The sequence below is a fragment of the Schistocerca cancellata genome, chromosome 4, assembly GCF_023864275.1.
Source record: "Schistocerca cancellata isolate TAMUIC-IGC-003103 chromosome 4, iqSchCanc2.1, whole genome shotgun sequence".
Taxonomy (NCBI): domain Eukaryota; kingdom Metazoa; phylum Arthropoda; class Insecta; order Orthoptera; family Acrididae; genus Schistocerca; species Schistocerca cancellata.
The window spans coordinates 716,565,413-716,578,267 of record NC_064629.1 but is presented as its reverse complement, the minus strand read 5'-3'; the positions used below and the strand labels follow the sequence as shown (position 1 = coordinate 716,578,267).

The 12,855-nt window shown below is 38.9% G+C and overlaps 1 protein-coding gene across 1 annotated transcript in view; it reads right to left on the bottom strand.

The window, feature by feature from the left end:
* LOC126184402 (serine-rich adhesin for platelets-like) overlaps positions 1-12,855 on the bottom strand; it is a 163,005-nt gene that overhangs the window by 85,884 nt on the left and 64,266 nt on the right. The window lies entirely within an intron of this gene.

Genomic DNA, 12,855 nt, shown 5'->3' with positions numbered 1-12,855 from the left:
TCTACCAACTAGCTTGGTATTACACCATGTGTGTAAACTGACGCAGTTGTGTCCAAAATTTGACAGTCCCTTTCTCAGAACCAACCAAGTGTTCGCACTGAAGTCAAAATTATTTAAGTGTCCATTAATTTTTGTCCTTTCACCACGTGAATTTCTGGCTGTCAGACAGCGACTTAATGTGGCTTCTTTTTGTGAGACATCCTCCCACGAAACTGCTGCTGTAGTTCCACGCTAGTGAATGGTACACTGACTTCTTGGAGTATTACCGCAGCAGAAACATAGGAACTAATATAGTACAGAAATTATGCACCACGTCCTGAATCCTTCAGCATAATTATGATTTAATTATGCTTGTTTAACTAAGATTAAACTGTATTTATTCCATGGAAAGTGATATTTCATTTCCTGCTATTTGTGGACTTCTTTTATTCTCCCTTGTTGATACTCTTCCTAAAACTGAGCTTTTCAATGAAATTTTACGGTGTTAGTTGGAAACTGCATCGCAACGGTATTAGAATGTCGATAGTATTGGGTGGTGGTGGTGAAAACACCCGTTTTGAGCGACTCGAATAAAATCTTCAGTTACACGTATTTGGCATTTAACTGTCTACGGGCGATTTCATAACTGAAATACTTATGTAAGAAATTATTTAGGTTTCATCTCAAAATGTTTAATTTATTTCATCAACGTCATTTCATCCGAATTCGTTGACTTGGTAATGCTTCAGTCATTCAAGTTAGGCCATAGTCCTATAAGGAGTGAGGTGCCTAGTCTCTATACCTATTTGTCCTTCTGGTTTTACCCTATTTATGTGACCCTCAACTTTTTAACTGAGCAAGAGCCGATGAGCAATATCTCCAAGATGAAATTAAATTGCAGTTAGCGTTGTCCACCGAGTAAGATCCGGCCACCAGTGCCATAACATTTAAAATAGCAGTCTGTTTTAACAATTATACCTCGACAATCCACATACGAATGTTTTGATAGTCTAGAGGGGTCGTTCCCAGCTAGCACTCAAGCTTATTTCAAGGTGGATATTGAGTTTAGGTTCAGTTGAAAATTCAAGATTGAAAAATCAGCCTGTTACACAGCTTATTTCAAGGTGGATATTGAGTTTAGGTTCAGTTGAAAATTCGAGATTGAAAAATCAACCTGTTACACAGTTTACATCAAGCAGTAAAAATTTAGCTTGAATTAAAATAATTTTCCCAAGCTTGAAATAAACTGTAATTTACCTGGAAGGCTGTACAGCAGATGCGCGCGCAGCATAGCTTCCATAGACGTTAGACTTGGCCACTGTTTCTATGTTTCGATACAGTGTATCGATACGTGGAACTGTTTCAGTGTTTCGGAACAGCTGTGGTTCACTGTTTCGAAACAGTGATGTTTCATTCCGCTATGTGTCGGACGAGATTCGGGCTCGGCACAGGTACTTAAACTCAACATACCATTTCATGAAACACTTTCAAGAGTGTCGAAGTCTTTTTGACAAGCAATAGCATGAAGCTTAAGATATCCGAAAATAAAGCTTCGTTTCTAGCTGACTGTCGTATTCCGAAATGGCGTAACGTCTGCTTTATAAACACTAACCAAACAATAAAACAGCGCAAACTACTCACATTCAAAATAATAAATATGTGAAAATCATTCAGTTAAATTACACATTTTTTATAACATACGCTTCTCTGTTCATTTACAGCAAACACATTAAGAAACACAAGTAAGCCTACAACATTTTGAGTAAAAAAAGGCGTAGAGTGACATACATAAATTTTATGTAGGTATAATTGCAAGCAATCTGTTTGACATATCACTGATAGTGTAATGGTGAACAGGAAGGGCTGGGAAGCGTGGTGAATTTATAGTAACGGTTCGAAACACCTTGAAAGACAAAATTTTTTCTGTTATATTTTGATATTTATTGGAATTATGTGGCGTTATTTGTGAGTCTATAGTCACTGTGCCTATTATCCACAATGATTCCCTTTGTGTGCATGGAAATTATCAGGATGGGTATATTACCCATACTAACAGAATATGGGAATCCCAGTAGCATATCCGTTCTTTCTGCAGTTTGCTCCCAACTCCAGTTCCGTTCGCAGGGGTTCTTCTGTCTTCAGCTATGGCTGTCCTCAGCCAATTGAAAAGTATGAAAGTCACACGACACGAAAGCTGCGCATTTGCTGCAGGAAATACGAAATTGCCAAGACGCCTAAGTGATAGTTTCACACTTTCTGCGACATGATTAGCGCTCTCGCTCCTCATTTGTGTTTATATGGACATACTTATACAGTAGACATTCAAGATGATAAAATGTGTAGGTTTATCAGATTACAAAACACAAACTTTTCACTGTTTCGAAACAGCGTATCGAAACATTACATTGTACTGTTTCATTTGTTTCGAAACAGTTACGTGTTTCAGTTTGCCCATCTCTAATAGACGTCCACGGGAAGCGCCACAAGCGTTTATAAGCCTTGCACTGACTCTGCTAGGTTTACTGCCATTTTACCTTTGCGACGCGCGTTAATGATTGTTGACTGTTGTGAAGTTTGTTTTATACTGGAAAATAGTTCGGAAAGTGTGTGGCGTCTCCTGCCTTACTGCTACACCGGGTCTGAAGAAGATATATAGTGTATTACAGGTACGTTGGTGCATTTTTCTCTGGTGGTACGTTAATATTAGAAATGTTAAATATTGCGTAACGTAAAAAAATATCATATTCTTTTACAAAGAAAAATTGAGCCCGGATGAAAGTGAAATGGATTACCAGCTAAGAATACATATTACAAGATGTTCAGCAAAAAGAGGTCATTTTAAACTAGCTCTCTAGTATGTGGCACTAATAAATTAAAACTTAATGTTATTTTACCTTTTTAAAATGTCGCCTTTTTTTTGTTCTTTTACATTTCAGTTCCACTGAAGTGGTAATTTCTGAAATTCGTTTCGACTTCATCTTTTATTTCATTTTGATTCCGTTTCACTCGCCAAAAAATAATTTGTGGGTAGAATAAAACGTCTACATTTTTTCTAAACGGTAGTTTCCTTATAAGATCACAGTATGAGGTGTATATGACTTCAAGTAATTGTTTCTTTATAATTCAAATTCAGATTAAATAGCCCTGAAACTGTTAGAAATAGTGATGTGTGGCTTCTTCATTAAGTCATCGCAAAATTACCCATATGTCATCTTTACTTTAAAAATTTCAAACAAAAAGTTATTTCAAATTACTTTAAAACTCTTTGGAATGAAGTCACCAGAAGCAGATGCTTACTCAGTGACGTTTATACTAGTTAATGATTCTTACTACATCAGTGAGTTTGAAGTTATTTTGCTAATCTGGGGCATAAATTATATTTAGGTTGATCAGTTTCAACTTTTTACATTTTTTATGTTTAGGTATGGCTAACATTTTCTTTTACCTGTTACAGGATCATTATACCGGCAGAAGTCCTGCTCTGGTCTGTGTGCTGGGGCCAGAGGGGCTTCAGAATAATTACATTTTAAAATAAAACAATTTTAAACACTTCAAAAATAAAAAAATTTAAACATAAATGTCTTGATAATTTTTTTCACACCATTTCCATTCTGATATTTATTTAATTAATTAGGTTCAATAAATTCAGATTAATAATTATATAGCTTAAAACAAGCTGTAGATATCAGGCTGTATTCCACGTGTGTAGATACAGCTGGAGCCAAACTTGATAAGTCAAGCTTGAAATATAGCTTGAACTCTGCCAACTTTGATGTTTGTTTCAAGCTTGAATCCAACTAACAGGCCTGAATATTCCAGCTTTGATCAAGCTTATATACTTGAACTTTCCATCTGGAAACAAGTTTGAAACCGGCTTACTGTGCTATCTGGGTTAGTGTGAAGTAACCGAGAAATAAAATACGCACATAAAGTGCCAACTGTGAGATACTGCACGGGAATTCTGTGCCACGTTTGCTTGGTATAACATATTCTAGTAATTTTGATTCCTCTCTGTCTTAAGTTGGCTGACAATCCTCTATCTGGTTTTTATGGAATGAATGACAGTTCTGCTTAAGGAAAAATGTTTTGAAGTACATAGTATTGAAATGAATGTTATTTACTCATAATATTAATAACATCTGGTGATGATAAAGAGAATCGCTTCCAGTTAACTTTTAGTGTGCATAATGCAGAAAAACAAAAATATCTACGATAGGTACCGAAAACGGCAACTGTCCAAATAATGTTCCCTGTTCATTTGTGATGTTCAAGTCACAGTCAGTGTATCTGGATATTATTTGTAACTACACTTTAGACCTAAACCAGTCACAGAAATGCTAATTAAACTTATTGGCCTATTTGGTACTTCTGCTCCCAATCACTGCAGTGGTAGCCGACGACGCCACATCGTTGCCCTTGCCAGCCAGCTAAAGATTCACATTGGCTGAGCATCCATATTCCGCCTATCGCTTGTCTAATGCAGAATTGACAACATTTTAGACCGTTTGTCAACTATTTTACCATCGATTTACGTCCTAATTTGGTTCAGAATTATCATGGTAAATTTCTCAATAATTTCTTGTCATTTACAATAAATATTTTGTATTAGGCTACACTCGCTTCAGGGATGACACAGAGGTAGCAGTATTATGGTTTTGAATCCAGGAAGCTCGTTCCACAGAATCTGCAGCTTACTTCGGTACTTACATTGCGAATTCTGTCTTCGCCATAAATGGGAAACAAGGGAGCCACTGTTTGACGGAGTTGTATGCCAGCGTGGCAGTAAAATGTTCATCCTTTAAGCGGAAGAGTGCATTAGTTTTCGGTTCTAATCTTGCTGGAGACATGATTTTATCCTCTTCTGTGGATGAGCCTCTAGCAAGCAGATCGACACTCAGTAAAGAAATCCTAAGGCAACTTCTCCCGCACAAGTTTTGTTGCAACCTTGAATCGGTACCCCATAGATCTGAGGGTGAAAACTTTAACTGCACCCTTGTTAGTGCCTACTTTTTCTTCTTGTGTCAATTGTATTTGCATAATTGTGGTACTGAAAGATTTGTAACTCGATTTTGTTATGTATAGTTGTAATCTTTAACGCTACTTCAGTATGACAGTGGACTGAACATATAGACAGACCATTTACGTGTGTGATAGCCTAGTAGTTCGTGACAATTTGGGAATTTGTTCTATTAAAAAGACTTTTTATAACATTATCATGTTAAGTTTTAATTCATTTGTGCATACTGAATAATGTATTTTCATTCAACGTAGCACATAAGCGTAAGTGATTGATTGTTGTTGTTGTTGTTGTTGTTGTCTTCAGTCCTGAGACTGGTTTGATGCAGCTCTCCATGCTACTCCATCCTGTGCAAGCTTCTTCATCTCCCAGTACCTACCGCAACCTACATCCTTCTGAATCTGCTTAGTGTATTCATCTCTTGGTCTCCCTCTACGATTTTTACCCTTCACGATGCCCTCCAATGCTAAATTTGTAATCCCTGGATGCCTCAGAACATGTCCTACCAACCGGTCCCTTCTTCTTGTCAAGTTGTGCCACAAACTCCTCTTCTCCCCAAATCTGTTCAGTACCTCCTCATTAGTTATGTGATCTACCCATCTAATCTTCAGCATTCTTCTGTAGCACCACATTTCAAAAGCTTCTATTCTGTTCTTGTCCAAACTAGTTATCGTCCATGTTTCACTTCCATACATGGCTACACTCCATACAAATACTTTCAGAAATGACTTCCTGACACTTAAATCTATACTCAATGTTAACAAATTTCTCTTCTTCAGAAACGCTTTCCTTGCCATTGCCAGTCTACAGTTTATATCCTCTCTACTTCGACCATCATCAGTTATTTTGCTCCCCAAATAGCAAACTCCTTTACTACTTTAAGTGACTCATTTCCTAATCTAATTCCCTCAGCATCACCCGACTTAATTCGACTACATTCCATTATCCTCGTTTTGCTTTTCTTGATGTTCATCTTATATCCTCCTATCAAGACACTGTCCATTCCATTCAACTGCTCTTCCAAGTCTTTTGCTGTCTCTTACAGAATTACAATGTCATCGGCGAACCTCAACGTTTTTATGTCTTCTCCATGGATTTTAATACCTACTCCGAATTTTTCTTTTGTTTCCTTCACTGCTTGCTCAATATACAGATTGAATAACATCGGGGAGAGACTACAACCCTGTCTCACTTCCTTCCCAACCACTGCTTCTCTTTCATGTCCCTCTACTCTTAACTGTCGTCTGGTTTCTGTACAAATTCTAAATAGCCTTTCGCTCCCTATATTTTACCCCTACCACCTTTAGAATTTGAAAGAGAGTATTCCAGTCAACATCGTCAAAAGCTTTCTCTAAGTCTACAAATGCTAGAAACATAGGTTTGCCTTTTCTTCATCTTTCTTCTAAGATAAGTCTTAGTGTCAGTATTGCCTCACGTGTTCCAACATTTCTACGGAATTAAAACTGACCTTCCCCGAGGTTGGCTTCTACCAGTTTTTCCATTCGTCTGTAAAGAATTCGCGTTAGTATTTTGCAGCTGTGACTTATTAAACTGATAGTTCGGTAATTTTCACGTCCGTCAACACCTGCTTTCTTTGGGATTGGAATTATTATATTCTTCTTGAAGTCTGAGGGTATTTCGCCTGTCTCGTACATCTTGCTCACCAGATGGTAGAGTTTTATCAGGACTGGCTCTCCCAAGGCCGTCAGTAGTTCTAATGAATGTTGTCTACTCCCGGGGCCTTGTTTCGACTCAGGTCTTTCAGTGCTCTGTCAAACTCTTCACACAGTATTGTATCTCCCATGTCATCTTCATCTACAGCCTCTTCCATTTCCATAATATTGTCCTCAAGTACATCACCCTTGTATAGACCCTCTATATACTTCTTCCACCTTTCTGCTTTCCCTTCTTTCCTTAGAACTGGGTTTCCATCTGAGCTCTTGATGTTTATGCAAGTGGTTCCCTTATCTCAAAGGTCTCTCTAATTTTCCTGTAGGCAGTATCTATCTTAACCCTAGTGAGATAAGCCTCTACATCCTTACATTTATCCTCTAGCCATCCCTGCTTAGCCATTTTGCACTTCCTGTCGATCTCATTTTTGAGACGTTTGTATTCCTTTTTGCCTGCTTCATTTACTGCATTTTTATATTTTCTCCTTTCATCAATTAAATTCAGTATCTCTTCTGTTACCCATGGATTTCTACCAGCCCTCGTCTTTTTACCTACTTGATTGTCTGCTGCCTTCACTATTTCATTCCTCAAAGCCACCCATACTACTTCTACTGTATTTCTTTCCCCCATTCCTGTCAATTGCTCCCTTATGCTCTCCCTGAAACTCTGTACAACCTCTGGCTTAGTCAGTTTATCCAGGTCCAATCTCCTTAAATTCCCACCTTTTTGCAGTTTCTTCAGTTTTAATCTACAGATCATAACCAATAGATTGTGGTCAGAGTCCACATCTGCCCCTGGAAATGTCTTACAATTTAAAACCTGGTTCCTAAATCTCTGTCTTACCATTATATAATCTATCTGAAAACTGTCAGTATCTCCAGGCTTCTTCCATGCATACACCCTTGTTTTATGACTCTTGAACCAAGTGTTACCTATGATTAAGTTGTGCTCTGTGCAAAATTGTACCAGGCGGCTTCCTCTTTCATTTCTTAGCCCCAATCCATATTCACCTACTACGTTCCCTTCTCTCCCTTTCCCCTACTATCGAATTCCAGTCCCTCATGACTATTAGATTTTCGTCACCCTTCACTATCTGAATAATGTCTTTTATTTCATCATACATTTCTTCAATTTCTTCGTCATCTGCAGAGCTAGTTGGCATATAAACTTGTACTACTGTAGTAGGCGTGGGCTTTGTATCTATCTTTGCCACAATAATGCGTTCACTATGCTGTTTGTAGTAGCTTACCCGCATTCCTTTTTTCATATTCATTATTAAACCTACTCCTGCATTACCCCTATTTGATTTTGTGTTTATAACCCTGTAGTCACCTGACCAAAAGTCTTGTTCCTCCTGCCACCGAACTTCACTAATTCCCACTATATCTAACTTTAACCTATCCATTTCCCTTTTTAAATTTTCTAACCTACCTGCCCGATTAAGGGATCTGACATTCCACACTCCTATCCGTAGAACGCGTTTTCTTTCTCCTGATAACAACATCCTCTTGAGTAGTCCCCGCCTGGAGATCCGAATGGGGGACTATTTTACCTCCGTAATATTTTACCCAAGAGGACACCATCATCATTTAACCATACAGTAAAGCTGCATGCCCTCAGGAAAAATTACGGCCGTAGTTTCCCCTTGCTTTCAGCCGTTCGCAGTACCAGCACAGCAAGGCTGTTTTGGTTAGTGTTACAAGGCGAGATCAGTCAATTATCCAGACTGTTGCCCTTGCAACTACTGAAAAGGCTGCTGCCCCTCTTCAGGAACCACACATTTATCTGGGCTCTCAACAGATATCCCTCCATTGTGGTTGCACCTGTGGTACGGCTATCTGTATCGCTGAGGCACGCAAGCCTTCCCACCAACAGCGAATTCCATGGTTCATGGTGGGGGGGGGGGGGGGGGGGAGTGATTGATTAATGTGTGTGAAATCTTATGGGACTTAACTGCTAAGGTCTCCAGTCCCTAAGGTTACACACTACTTAAACTAAATTATCCTAAGGACAAACAAACAAACACACACACACACACACACACACACACACACACACGCCCGAGGGAAGACTCTAACCTCCGCCGGGACCAGCCGCACAGTCCATGACGGCAGCGTCTTAGACTGCTCGGCTAATCCCGCGCGGTAGCGTAAGTGATAAATCAGCAACAGTATATTATCCCAGGTAACCTAAAACAGTCAGTGTTCTGATAGTTTTTCAGCTTTACGTCTATAAACAAAATATTTGTAGCACTTTGTCTCCTTGCATGTTATGCTTTGTTAATGGACAGTAAAGCTGTCCAGTCTAGCATGAGACACTGTGCTCTCCAGATTTTAGCTGCTTCATGTGGCCAGCTGTAAAAAAAAAAAAAAAAAGGGTAGAAAAGTGAATAACACCCCAACGACTGTTGGAAATAATGATTATGGGTACTGATAAACTCCATTAAATAACAGTAGGAAGGCTAACAAACACTTTCAGTAAAGACTTCCTAACATTTAAATGCATCTTTGATGATAGCATGTTTGTCTTTGCAAAAAGCTGTTCTTGCTTTTGTTAGTCTACATTTTATATCCGTTTTACTGCTGCAACAGTCAGGTATTTTACTGCCTGCATAGCAAAACTCCATCTGTATCCCCTGACTGAATTTGACTATAGCTTATTGCCCTTCTTTTTACACCTGTACGTCAAAAGAACAGTGTCATCTACATATAATGCTTACTGCATGGTCACTCAGGAAGCTTTTCGAGTACATGCAAACAGCATCTAGTGAATGAGCTTTTCAGTTTGCAGTACACTTCTGACTGAAAGTACTAACATACGAGGTCTGTTCAAAATATTCCATAACTTTGTCCACAACATTTTTCTACACTTACCTTTTACTTACTGTGCATGGTCTCCTTCGAAATATTCTCCTCTATAACTGATACTCCGCTCCCAATGCCGTTTCCACTCCCATAAACTGTCTTGGTACGCCTCTTGCTGGATTGCGTGAAGCGCCACCTGAGCATTTTCTTTTATCTCGTCTATCATTGCAAAATCTTCCTCCTTTCAACTTTGAAAATAAGAAAAAGCCCGTAGTGGCCTGTCTGGAGAGTACAAGGGATGAGGAATTCAGTGATTTTGGATTTTTGTGCGACAGTCACACACTAACAGGGATGAATGTATGGATGCGTTATCATGGTGCAAGAACCATGAATTGTCTCGCCACATTTCAGGCCATTTCCTTCTCATAGATTTCATGACATTACACAACTGAAATGTTACAGCTTTTTGCAATCTCTCTGACACTCAGTCTTCAATTGGCACGTTGGCAGGCAAAATTTCGTTGATGTTCCTGACATTATCATCGTCTTTAGTTGTCTAAGGGCATCCTGAACGAGGGTCACCTTTAACATCCGTCCAGCCATTTTTAAACCCTGTGAACCATTCATAACACTGAACTCCTTAAGCACTCATCACCATAGGCTTCCTGCATCATTTGCTGTGTTTCTGAAGCTTTTATTTAGTTTTACACAAAATGTACAGTAATGCAGACACATTGGTCCTCTAACTCTGCCATCTCGAAATTCGCGAACTGTGCAACACAATGTTCTACTCAACACAGCAAAGAACAATAAGTAACACACATACAACAATGAAACTTCCGTTAGTTACACAATAAACACAGGTGTGTGTAGGGATACCAACCGTACTTCTCTCCAACACACCACTGGCCCGAAACTACAAATGTTCCAGAATTTTGTGAACAGACCTCGTAATAAGCATAATATGTTTACCAGATTGAACTGGAGCAAGGCTTACATGCTGCTTTGAAGTTGGTAGTTTCCTCCCAATTTACTCGACTATTCATGCGTAAGCTATCCCTACTCTCATCTTTCACCTCATCAGCTATTCTATCTCAGTTACGGTTACAGTAGAGTTCACTACAGCAATGCCTTGTATGCATAGTAGTTAAGTGCTCCCTTTCTAATACTGTAGCTGCTTTCGAAATCATTTCCACTTCTTCCTGCAAAAGCTGTATCTTAGCAGCTCAATTAAAGTGGTGGCAAATGGAAGTGACAACTGACAAAGTAACAAATGTGAACACTGTGTCGTACGTCCCCTGGCAGCCGCACAAGAGTAGCCACAGTCTGTACCGCAATACCATGTTACATTACCAGTGAAACGAGATAAAGTGACTCAGCAGATTCATGTGACTGACAGGCGCTTTGAACCTGTATTTTGTTCACCATCACAGTATCAAACAAGATGGAATAAATAATGGAAGCAATGAACAAGCTTCTTAGTATGCATTATATACGGTTGATCTGGAGGTGAAAAACCTATGAAAGTTTACAACTGCATATTTGCCTGTTTTGTTCCTACATCAGTAGTTTTATGTTCCATTTTTCTATGTGAATCCACAATTTGTTTTACTACTCCATGGAATCAACTTGTTACTGTATTACCCATAATATCTGCACATTTTGGTGATGTTCTATTTGTGTATGACACAATACTGGTGGTACACACATTCCATTTGAGGTCAACAATGTGCAGTATCTTACTGCTTATTTACATTTCGGATAAGATCGTTTTGCACACATTCTCAATTTTGTTAAAGAATTTTTTACTGCAAGTCAAACAGGATAAGTGTTCAACTCATTTGTATTTTTCAGTGGTGTAATCCACTGTTGGTTAGAGGCTGTCCCTTAGATCGGCGATTGGTAACACACTTCCGCTGAGGGCTGGTTGGAGTATGCTGTGGATAGTGAGGACATTGTGAGCTGTCCCTGAAGTTTTTCGTATTGATAGTGCAGTTGAACCTTGACAACATTGCTGACGATGTTTGGCACACCTCATGATTATTAGCTCACTTTTAGGAATGGTGCTGAATGGTTCAAATGGCTCTGAGCACTATGGGACTTAACATCTGAGGTCATCACTCCCCTAGAACTTAGAACTACTTAAACCTAACCAACCTAAGGACAACACACACATCCATGCCTGAGGCAGGATTCGAACCTGCGACCGTAGCGGTCGCGCGGTTCCAAACTGAAGCGCCTAGAACCGCTCGGCCACACAGGCCGGCGGTGCTGAATGAACCTGCTAAATTCTCATAATATTCTCTTTTCATATTTAAGTCATCTGAATAGTTATGTTTATGAGATCAATATAGCAAATTTAATTTTTCGACCCTACACAGGTAACTCCATGCTTATATTTCAGCAGGTTTTATATTTCACATTGTAAACTGACTGCATTAACTACCACCAGAGCTATGGCAGAGCTAAACAAAGTAGCATCTTGTTTGCTCCGTGGTGCCTTACTCATCTTGTGATTTAAGGCAAGATTGGTTCCTGGTTCAAATCTGACTACCAATGTGTACCACTTCAGTAGCAAAATGCTAAGAAAACGTTTGCATTGCACCAACTGAACACCAGCCTATTTTTAATTATTTTTATTTTCCATCAACAACATCTTTTTGTAACGCCTTAATCTTCATTCATTATTAATTGGTTATAGCTACTTTATTACTGTTATCTGTTCACTCAAAACAGCTTTTCTATTCCTATTTGGTACCAATGCACATAACCAGAAACTTGGGAAGGTTGGATGTTTTGCAACACAGAATACTTGACATTAGGAAGTATTAAGAGATAACTGTGCACAAAAGCCAATGGCACTCAATCCTCCTCTGTGACTGTCCATGCAAGACGAGCATGACAAACATTTCACTACGTACCTGTCCCTAGCACAGTTAAGAATTGGCAACATCATTGCAAATATTTGGCAGCATTGTGATAATGCACTTAACTTCCGCATGTGGTCTTGAATCATCCCACTAAAATCACTTTGAAACTCCCTTCCAGTTTGATGACTTATGCTACATAATCCTCATCAAAGATGAGACCCCAGGACAGAAAACTTAATTTCCGGACTCCAGGAATGCTGTACTTCATGTGAATAACAGCCGTTCTTATCTTTAACGTCCTCAGCTTCACTACCACATAATTTACTTTTCTTAAAAAAAATCTGAGTTATTTGACATCATGGTCTACATTAGTAAAGAAACAAGGCACTTTTCAAAAAATTTTAATGGGTTTTTTTGAGAAATTCATGTGTCATAGACAGCACATTGGTACTGAAGGCAGACAATTGTGGAACGAATGCATGTGACTCCATAATTTGTAATATTTATTTATTTA